The sequence below is a fragment of the Pan troglodytes genome, chromosome 12 (assembly GCF_028858775.2).
Source record: "Pan troglodytes isolate AG18354 chromosome 12, NHGRI_mPanTro3-v2.0_pri, whole genome shotgun sequence".
NCBI lineage: Eukaryota > Metazoa > Chordata > Mammalia > Primates > Hominidae > Pan > Pan troglodytes.
The window spans coordinates 102813397-102824929 of NC_072410.2; the positions used below are offsets into that span (position 1 = coordinate 102813397).

Genomic DNA, 11533 nt, shown 5'->3' on the forward strand with positions numbered 1-11533 from the left:
CTCCTCTTGTTCCTCTCCTGTATTTTACAAATGGCAACATGGAGCACAGAGAAATAATCTGTTCATGGCCATCCCACAAGCTAATGACTAAAAATTCTAGTCCTCTATATTAGTTTGTTTTCACGCTGCTGATAAAGATATACCTGAGACTGGGCAATTTACAGAAGAGGTTTAATCGACTTTCAGTTCCACCTGGCTGGGGAGGCCTCACAATCATGGCAGAAGGTAAAAGGCAGTCTCACATGGCAGCAGACAAGAGAAGAGAACTTGTGCAGGGAAACTCCCCTTTATAAAACCATCAGATCTCATGAGACTTACTCACTATGATGAGAATAGCATGGGAAAGCCCCGCCCCCATGATTCAATTACCTCCACCGGGTCCCTCCCATAGCACGTGGGAATTCAAGATGAGTTTTGGGTGGGGACACAGCCAAACCATATCCTCTATTTCTCATTTCAATGTTTTTCTTTCTTTCTTTTTGTTTTTTTAACATTCATTTCCAGTTGATTCCAGCAGGGCAGCCCAGCACTTAGACAAGTCTACCCTGAAAGTGTCTGAAAGTGCTCAAAGTTTTCTTACTGAGTGTTAGTGGCCAGATGGAAGGTAGGCAGGCTTGGGAGGCTCAGTGAAGTATCATCTAGCTATGCCAAAGCTTACGTTAGAGGAGAAGTATTTAAGTATGGGTTTGAGGCCTCATGCTTCAAAAGAATCACACAGAGAAATATTGTGGGCCTCTGGGAGAAATTTGAGCCTTGGCCGGCTGCAAAGCTGCATAAACAGTGGTGATGACTGTGGTTAATCCAAACCCCACTCCGAGCTCTGCAGAGTCAGTTCTGCCTATGGCTCGTGAAATCCCCACTCATTACTGAACGCTTTTAGGGAGGAAGAAACTGACACAAGTAGCAGAGGCAGAAAACCACCCTGGTCACATCATGCGACTGCTGGGAGATGCCCTGTGTCATAAAAGGTCACATTTCTAAACGGCTAATGCTAACCCCAGATGCCAAAGCTGGGCAGAAGCAGGTTTGCAGAGCTCTCTAGAATACATGTTCTTGTGAGCTTCAATGGCCCGGTTTTCTGCAATTCAGGGCAGATGACTCCATGTCTGGGTTGCCCATCCATCAGCAAAGATTTATCAAGCTGGGCTAGTGTTAGGTGGTTTGGTATATAAAAAGATTTAGAAACATGTCCCATCCCTCCAGGAGTTTGGTCTAGCCAAGGTAGTAAGACAAACTCACACCCAGATACTGAATAAAACCAGCCGGATGTGCTCTTGCCCAGCAGCAGGCATGGACTCTGCCCGCACAGGGAATGTGAATGGTGCCCTCTGCAGTTGTGCACCACCATGGCCCAGGCTGGGGAGCTCAGAGGAAGAGCAGATCCCAGTGGGCTGGGCTGGGCAGGGCAGGGCAAGGAGGGTGGCTGTTCTATGCCCACATCCCTCTTCTTCCTTTCTCAGGTGGCAGTCACTGGCTGAGTTTTCTAGCCAATGGCAGAGGGCATGAGACCCAGGGACAGGCCTGGTGAAGGGCTGGATAAAGGAGCATCACAGGGGAGGCCACTGACCTGGCCACGCTTCCTATTCATGCCAAGTCCCATGGGGCGTTCCATAGCATCGCTGCACCCCAGCCAGCCAGTCTTCAGCCTTCTGTCCCTCTGTCCCTCTGTCCCTCTGTGCCCCTTGAATGGGGCCCATCGTAGGTTGACTGGGCTAGCTCTTTGCCCCGCTTGTTGATGCCACTTGTCATTTCCCATTTTTCCAATCAATCATGCGATGTGAAGGGCAAAAGGAAAGTGCCAGCTTTCCCAAATGCCTCCCCTGATGCCTTTCCAGAGGGAACTGTGAGAAGTAAATGTTGTTTATTAGTCACCGGGTCTATTGTATTCCACTATAGAAACCCACATGGACTAAAACATCAGTCCAGCTTCCCTGGATGGTTTCCCGGAATCCACCTCCCATCTCATGAGATGGCAATGGCTATCACAGCTCGGAGGAATCTGACTCCACTTTCACTATGAAAGTTTTGTCATGTTGAGCTTTTATGAAGTTACATTTACTTCTTGGATTAACTTAGAAACAGCCAAATTATACCCATTTCTTGGAGTCTATAGCTTTGTTTTAGTTTGCCCTTCTTTTAAAGGAAAGTCTAGAATCCAATGCTAATAAATACTTTGATTAAAATGTACTCCTTTTAATGAGATCATGTCCTTTGCAGGGACAGAGATGGAACTGGAAGCCATTATCCTCAGCAAATTAACACAGGAACAGAAAGCCAAACACAGCATGTTCTCACTTAAAGTGGGAGCTAAGCAATGAGAACACATGGACACAGGGAGGAAACAACACACACTGGGGCCTGTTGGGGGCGGGGGGCATTGGGGGGAGGGAGAGCATCAGGAAGAATAGCTAACGGATGATGGGCTTAATACCTAGGTGATGGGTTGATCTGTGCAGCAAACCACCACGGCACACATTGACCTATGTAACAAACCTGCACAGCCTGCACACGTACCCCAGAACTTACAATAAAAGTTGAAGAAAAAAGAAAACTATACTCTTTTTAAGCTACACAAAAGGAAAGGAACAGATCTTCCTCACACCCCTCAAAAGAAATGAACTCGACAAACACCTTCATCAGGAAGGTTGCCAGAACTATGAGATAATCCATTTCTTGTTTAAGCCACCCAGTTTGTGGTCTTTTGCTATGGTAGCCCTAGCAAAACAATGCAGACGGTTTCTCTTTTTAAATTGTGTAGCCAATATCTTTTTGCTCCTCCTCTGAAATAAACCAGGTTCCAGGAGGACTTGGGTGCCACCAGGTCTGCTCACCGAAATCCATTGACAAGATGCCACACATTTCCACTACATGGTGAGTCCCTCACTTTAGGAATCATGTTTACTGATGCTTTCTGGATTCTGCTGCCACTTGAACCTCATAGCTCTTTGCCAGTTTCTCCTATATGGCTTCTGTCTAATCTTAGCTGCTCTCAGCAGCCCTGATTCATATTTTGAAGGCTATGGATTATATCTGCTCCCAAATTTGCTGAAGATAAGTTTACACTTTTTGTTGTTTTTGTAGCATTTAAAAAAGAAAAAAGAAGAAAGATGCTGAATCTATGTTACCATATTCACACCAGAAGTCCTCAAAGTTCACATTTAATCCCATAATCCTAAGTAGTGAATTCAGCAAAGCGCATGGAAAGCACTTTTCCCATGGTGATAATTACATAGTGCTTTTCATCTTCAAGGTAGTTGGCCAACACTTACTAATTAATTCTTCTAATACCCTGGAGCAATTAAAAATAAAAACCACACATTTAATTTGACTAGAGGAGATAATTACCAATATCAGCAGACAAGAAATCCTGCAAGGGACTAGAGATGAATAATTAAATTGTGGTGGAAATATTTCAAGGCATGATTGCCTTCTGCTTTCATTACAGTAAGAACATTAAAGCTTGATTAAGAAAGAAATCTTATTTCCCTTTTACAGGTGAAGAAACTGAGATTCAGACAAGGAGCTTTTTTTAAGCAAATACTAATTAGCCAATAATCTAAATGGAAGTTAATGGAGAATTGTTTGAACTCAGTGCTATGGTCTGAAAGTTTGTGTCCCTCCCAAATTAAAATTAAAATTCTAACCCCAAGGTGATGGTATTAGGAGGTGGATCCTTTGGGAGGTGATTATATCATGAGGGTGGAACCCTCATGAATGGGATTAGTGCCCTTATATAAAAACCCCCTCACCCCTACAACTATGTGAGGACACAGCAAGAAGATGCCATCTGTGAACTGGAAAGCAGGCCCTGATCAGACTCCAAATCTACTGACACCTTGATCTTGGACTTCCCAGTCTCCAGAACCATGAGAAATAAATTTCTGCTGTTTATAAGCTGCTCGGTTTATGGTAATTTGTTATAGCAGCCTGAATGGACTTAACACCTATGGTATTAAGAATTTTGAGGCCAGGCATGGTGGCTCATGCCTGTAATCCCAGCATCTTGGGAGGCTGAGGTGGGTGGATCAATTGAGATCGGGAGTTCAAGACCAGCCTGGGCAACATAGTGAGACATCGTCTCTATTTTAATTTTTTTTAATGAAAAGAAAAAAGAATTTGAAAATCCTAAATCTGCTTTTCGCCTCTATTAAAAAATCTTCAGGTGGCAGCTCTTAGTATCCTAGAGTCACATTCTGAATATTTGTAACCATTGTCCACAAGGGCAGTCAGAAGGCTCAAGTTAGTGGTTTCCAAACTTACTTTTTGGTCTAAAACCTCTTCATACTCTTAAAAATTATAGAGGACAATGAAGAGCTTTTGTTTATCTAAGGTAACTACTGATATATCCTTTACTAGAAAGGAAAATAGAGACAATTTAAAAATATTTCTAAATTGATTTTAAAATGACAACAATGTCCATTATTGGTTAATATAGACAACATATTTTTATAAAAAATAACTACATTTTTCAAAATATAAAAACAACTTGCAAGAAGAGTGGCATTATTTAATATTTTGCAAATCTGCTTAATGTTTTGCTTGATAGAATAGATAGAATAAATGTGGATAAAACAGAATAGATAGAATAGATACATGTGGATTCTCATATCTGCTTCTGAACTCAATCTGTTGGATATGTTTTTTGTTGAAATATAAGAAGAAAATCCAGTCTTATAGATACATAGTTGGAAAAGTGAGGAGTATTTTATGAGCCTTTTTAGATAATTGTGGCTATTCTTTTTTGATTCTATACGAAAACATAGTCAATGGTAATTTCTTAAAAGGTCAGTTGCCGTGTGGAATCTGAAACCTACCAGTAAACTTTTCAAACTGTTACATTAGAAATCATTGGTCTATCTTGCATTTGACTGGCTCTTTTATTTATGCATGATTTTATAAGATTATGCCTTGGTTCTTTGGCAAATGGCTCATTTAATTATGCAGATAGTCAAATGTTGACAATATTAGACAAAAACAAAAATCACATCAGTTTATTTTACCTCGAATCTCATCATAAAAGTCTTGAATTATCACTGTCAAGTTCATGGTGGTGGACACAATTTCTTCCAAATCTCTCATTTTCCTCTTGAAAGCTCTAGTTTAATCACTGCTCACAAATACTCTAGTTGCTTTCCTTGAAGGGACAGACAGGCTTACTTCATTCATTTTCAAGAAAATGACTGCCAAATACTCATGTCTGAATATTAATATTTGCCTGTCAGTCGTTCTTTAAAACAAAATGGTACTCCATGAAAAAGCGGCTAGTTCGGTTCCCCTGCCTTGGCCTCCCAAAGTGCTAGGATTACAGGTGTTAGCCATGAGCCCAGCATTGCTATATTTTAATTAATTAACTTTTTTCCATTTTATTTTTAGTTGACACCATTATATAAATTCACAGGATACAGAGCAATATTTGGATACGTGTGTAATGAGCAATGATCAGATCAGGAAAGTTAGCATATCTATCACCTTGAATATTTATCATTTCTTCGTGTTGTGCACATTCAAAATCCTCTCTTCCAGATTATTGAAAATATGCAGTACATTTTTGGTAACTATATTCACCTCACAGTGCTGCAGAACACTAGAATTTATTCCTCCTATCTAGCTGTACAGTACTTTTGTATCTGTTAACCAGCCTCTCCCCATCCTCCTCTCCCTCCTTCTCTTCTCAGTCTCTAATAATCTTTATTCTACTCTCTACCTCTGTGAGCTCCATTTTCAGCTCCCACATATGAGTGACAGCATGTGGTATTTATCTTTATGTACCTGATTTATGTCACGTAACATAATGTCCTCCAGGTTCAGGTATGTTGCTTCAGTTGACAGGATTTCATTCTTTTTTACGGCTGAATAGTATTTGATTGTGTATATACACTACATTTTCCTTATCCATTCATCTGTTGATGTACACTTAAGTTGGTTCCATGTCTTGACTATAGTGAATAGAGCTGCAATGAACATGAGGGTGCAGGTATCTCTTCAATATACTAATTTCCTTCCCTTTGGATAAATACCCAGTAGTGGGGTTGCTGGGTCATATGGTAGTTCTATTTTTAGTTTTTTGAGAAACTGCCATACTGTTTTTCCATAATGACTATAAATCAACTTTTGACATTAATTATTGGCTTCCATTGTGGTAGATGAAGACCGATCACTCTTGGACTGTCATCTGCTCCCCTTCCTCCTAACCCTCCCAAAATATACATATCTCAATGTTTTATAAAATACCCAATATTCAATGTTTATTTGATTATGCCCATGTAATTACTATTCACAGCTACACACTGTGGTACACTCTGATTACATTGCTTTTCTAAATTTTTGTTTTTCTTGAACTTATACTAATTGCCTTGTTTACTAAATTGCTTAATTTTCTTTGTGCTTGTCATTTGCTCAGTTTTGCCACACTTTCCCAATGCCTTTCATTGTAGTTTTCCTGCCAGATCTGCCCGATCAGGTAGCCTATCAGTGCTAATTTCTTTCTTGCTCCCTGATACCTTCATTCTCTTCTATTAGTACTGGTGGCTTCCTAGGCCCCCTGCACAGCTGTCATCCTGAGACTTCCTTTTGCTTTCATCGTATGAAATTTCCTCGGCTTTTGTCCTAAGTTTGATTTCTGGTTTTTTGGTTCTCATCTCTTCCTCTTGGTTTTCTCCTTTTTTTTGGTGGAGTACATCCTCAAGTAGCTTCATTAAGATAAAAACTCAGTAGAATTACAGAAGGCAAAAATGATGATCGTGCTCCAATCTGAAATGGTTGACCTCTACACCTAATGTACAGTCTTCATACTGAAATCTCTATTATTCTCTGGAGTCTTCATCCACATCTCACTTATGTTGGATATCCTGTTTTCTGCATCCCACATTTTCCATCCACATCTCACTTATGTTGGATATCCTGTTTTCTGCATCCCACATTTTCCTCTTTAATGTACTCATTTCATTTTGATGGAGCATAACATCTGGTGGCTGAGAAAAAGATGTGTAGGAGGCAAATTTTTTGAGACTTATCTGAAAATGTGTTTATTATATCCTTATACTTGACAGTTTGGCTGTGTGTAGAATTATAAATTGTAAACATTTTCTATGCAGAATTTTGAAATAAAATCTCTATTGGGTTCTAGAGTCCAGAGTTGTTGAGAAGGCTAAGGCTATTTGACAATGAATTTTTCTATATGGCTCATAGAAATCTTCTCTTTGAAGCTCATAGAATCTTCTCTTTGTCCCCACTGTCTTGAAATTTCACTCAGATGTGCCTTTACATGGATCTATTTTATTCCAAAAATATGGTCACTCAGCAGATACTTTCAGTCTTGGAAGTTCATTCTTTCAGATCTAGGAAATGTTGTTATGATGATGACTTCCTCTCTCTTTCAGAAATTCCTATTATTCAGATACTGGATATCTTGGACTAATCCTCTAATTTTAATTTTTTTCTTTCTTATTTTACATGTCTTTGTCTTTTGATTTGCTTCTGGGAAATTTTCTCAACTTTATTTTCCAATCTTGAGTTTTTCATTTCTGCTCCCATGCTGTTAATTTCTAAGAATTTTTTGTCCTGTATAATTGTTATGGCACCTTATTCTTGATGTATGCTCAGAGTGTCTTTTTTTTCTTTTCTAAGTTCTCTTGACATTTTCTGCTAGACCCTATTTTCTAATTGTCTGGCCTCTGTCTTCCATGCTGAGGGATTTACTTAGAGCCTGGTATCCCTACATTAGCTGTTCTCCATTAGGAGTGGGGAATTGAAAGACTGGCTGTAAACTCTGACAATATTGGTGAGATTTGTCAACTTTGAGCTTCACTTTAATCCATCTGAAGGGTTGGCAAACTACCAATGCCATTGTCTTTAGGTCTTTCCTCTTGGATGGGTCATGGAGTGGATCGGCTTTTGTGGGGCTAGAAACTTACACAGTTAGGGACTTTTTGTTTGTTTGTTTTTGTTTTTGAGACAGAGTCTCACTCTGTCACCTAGACTGGAGTATAAGTGGTGCGATGTTGGCTCACCTCTGCCTCCCGGGTTCAAGTGATTCTTGTGCCTCAAGCCTCCCGAGCAGCTGGGACTAAAGACATGAGCCACCATGCCCAGCTAATTTTTGTATAGACGGGGTTTTGCCATGGTGCCTAGGCTTGTCTCGAACTCCTGAGCTCAAGCGATCCACCCACCTTGGCCTCCCAAAATGCTGGGATTACAGGTGTGAGCCACATACCTGGCCAGGAAGCTAAATTATTTCTATCAAGATGAACTGTGAATCAATTAAACCTCTTTTCTTTATAAATTACCCAGTCTCAGGTAGTTCTTTATAGCAGTGTGAAAATGGACGAATACATGGGGAAATCATCTTGTAAATAAGTGACAGCTGGGAAAAGATAAAAGGAGAAAAGAAAAGAGCCTGACACACAGCCCTCAACACCACCAATATTTAGGGGGATGGACAGTAGAGGAGGGAACTACAAAGAACAATAAGAAGGAGCTGCCTGAGAAGTACAGAAAAAAATAGTGGATGGTTAATCAGAAGCCAAGAAAGAATTTCTAGCTCTAAGGAAGAGTCAACATATAAATGCTTTAGGAGATGGGATGAAGACTGAAAATGCTCATTGACTTTTTCCCCCGTAGACTATATATACTCCAGGAAAGGTGCAATATCTCCCTTGTTCATTCTTTTTTTTTAATACTTTTTTTATTTTAGATTTTTGTGGCTACACAGTAGGTATATATTGTGTTGCTCATTCTCGTATCATCACATGGAATAGAATAGATCCTCAATAAAAATAAGCTAAAGTAATGTGAATAGACTAACACATTTAAAAGAGAAAAATAGATTAAACTATGTTAGCTAAAGAGCTTCAACCTCACTCTAATTTCTTTCGTTGTGAGTTTTCCTAAGCTATTTTCTCCTAAAAATGTTAACTTTCCTTTCCCCATCCCCAGAAGATGGGTTGTTTTGCCAATAGTACCTTACAATTTTCTCAAAAAGGTGTATATATTAGATAAAAATTATCTAGACAAAACTCCATAACCGTATTTCACCCCTCTAATCCCGTTATGTATGCTATTGTTGTGCCAAACTCCTACTAACCTCAATAGAGAAGGTACCAAGTTCAAGAGGCCAAGAAGAGACTGGAGGGCCAGTAAATGAGACATGGGTTTGTATTAGGAGCTTACAGTCCAGTGGTGACAGAGGGGAAACAGTCCAGTGGCAGCAGGCTGGACAGAAGAACCAGCTATGTATAGAAGTGGTCCAGTGGCAGTGGGGTGGACAACACATCTCCCTTCCTACTGTCCCCTGGCAGTGGGCTGGACAACATAATTGCACGTCCCAAGGGCAGGAAAACCGCAACTGCCTGTAAACATCATGCAGTTTATACAGCATTTTCACTGAACACCCTCCCACTAACGACCTCCACCTGGCAACCTGCATTTAACCCAAAACTCAGGGCCCTAATCCCCTGTATGGCCCATGTTCCAATGGATGGGCCAGTGGGTGGGGGTGGGGGTTTAAGATGTTTATCACAGACACAGAACAAATCTCCAGGTTGGCCACTCCCAGATTCCCTAGCTCAGAGCACACATTCAGGTGCATCTACCATACAGGGTCATTCTCAGGGTATGCTTACATTATTGCTATCAGATGCATTTATGTTGCAGGTCTCTAATGATTTACACCTCCCTGGTTCCTTGCCTGGGGTAGTCCCAGTACAGGGAGAGCAGCCCTTACGAGCTGATCTGATGCCATGTTAGGTACACCTGATTTTGAATTCATTTTGGCTTTTAGAGAAATCGGATAATTTCCCGATTTTTTTTTTTTTTTTTTTGAGACAGAGTTTTGCTCTTGTTGCCCAGGCTCGAGTGCAATGGCGAGATCTCGGCTCACTGCAACCTCCACCTCCCAGGTTCAAGTGATTCTCCTGCCTCAGCCTCCCAAGTAGCTGGGATTACAGGCATGTGCCACCACGCCCAGCTAATTTTTTGTATTTTTAGTAGAGATGGAGTTTCTCTATGTTGGTCAGTCTGGTCTTGAACTCCTGACCTCAGGTGATCCGCCTGCTTCAGCCTCCCAAAGTGCTGGGATTACAGGCGTGAGCCACCGCGCCCGGCTCCCCTGATCTTATCTTTGTATTCTTTTTTATTTTATTGTATTTATTTCTGCCACATTTCATATCAAGACAGAATAACAGTGCTGCACATTAGGATCACCTGGAGAGCTTTTAAAAATTTCAATGCCCAGGTCTCACCCATGACAGTTAAATCAGAAGGTCTGGAATAGTAAGCAGGCATCAGTGGTTAGTAAAGATCCTCAGGTGATGCCAATGTGCAGCAAAGTTTGGAAACTATTGGCACAACAGGTTTTAATCTCAGTTGTGACACTGGCCTTGCAATCTTGGATATGTAATTTAACTTCTCTGTAGAGTTAAATAACGTAAGAGTACCTATCTCAGTTAGTTGTAGGAATGAAATGATTGAAAATAAAGTGATTGGATCTGTGCCTAGAACAAAATAAGGGATACGAAATTGTGGGGCGGGGTTAAGATAATCTACTCCCTACATAAGTAGAGAAATGTCCTAATTCATTCTGAGTTAAATAGCCAGCCACACCCCATCCTTTAGCGTGGGCGGGCTTAACTACTGCTTCCCAGATGGTTTGAAAGTAAGCTCCATGGACAACTCCTTCCGTGGTGAACAGTCTCTGCTCTCCTAAAATTTGTATTTTATTGGGGAGATAATCAACAAATACATGCATAATTTCAGGCAGTGTTCAAAGAAGCCATGCCAAAGAAATAACCTTTACTCTGAATTCAGTGTGGTCTCTGGCTAAGAATGTGCCCTGGCAGAAGGGAAGCCCTTTCCATTCTCTGAAAAGAAGTGTGTTTACCAAAGCATTAAATGATAAATACATTTTTAAACGGTGAAGTCACAGGTCTCACAGAAATACAAAATGAACACGTGTAAAAAATTTATTTACTCATTAACCCGGGGACCAGTAAGCTGTTAGAACCAGCTCTAAGCAGAATTTAAAGCACCCACCTATATTGTTGAATCAGGACTGGGGAATGAATTTACAAATCGATGCAAAATGGCTTTTCCCAAGGAAGGGTAAGATAACAATACGAGGGGTCTTACCGAGTTGTGCAGAGCACCACAAAGAAAAGCGGACAGCCCCTCTAGCAACAGAATGCCCGGGACGGTGTGCCAAACTATGGCTGTTTTTTCATTTAAGACATTCAGTAATTTTTTGTCCATTTCAATGTGTTTCATAATTTCTCCCTACAAAAAAAAATCACTCATCTCTAAAAACCCAGCAGCTAAGTAGTTCTTCTACATTATCTTGCTTTCATTTATCCTTAATCCTTTTGCCTTTGGCAGGGTTGGATGGTCTTTCTTCGCCCCCACCAAGGAGGCTTCGGAGGGAAAAGAGGGTGTAAATCCAATCCCTCCACTCCCCCAGGCAGCCTCCCATTTCCGCCACAGGGGCGAGGATGGCTCAAGGCTGGGCTTGGCTCTGTCCCTTCCCCGCAGGCCCCGCCCCCAG

General features: G+C 40.9%; 1 long non-coding RNA gene across 1 annotated transcript in view; it reads right to left on the bottom strand.

Moving 5' to 3' along the window:
• The window catches only part of LOC134807942 (uncharacterized), a 65653-nt gene extending 54171 nt beyond the window's left edge, over positions 1–11482 (bottom strand). Inside the window, exons 1-2 of the long non-coding RNA XR_010149612.1 lie at positions 11125–11482; positions 1568–1841 (exon numbers count right to left, since the gene is read on the bottom strand). This is a non-coding gene — a long non-coding RNA (uncharacterized LOC134807942). The remainder of the gene's footprint in view (positions 1–1567; positions 1842–11124) is intronic.
• Between the last annotated feature and the right edge of the window lie 51 nt (positions 11483–11533).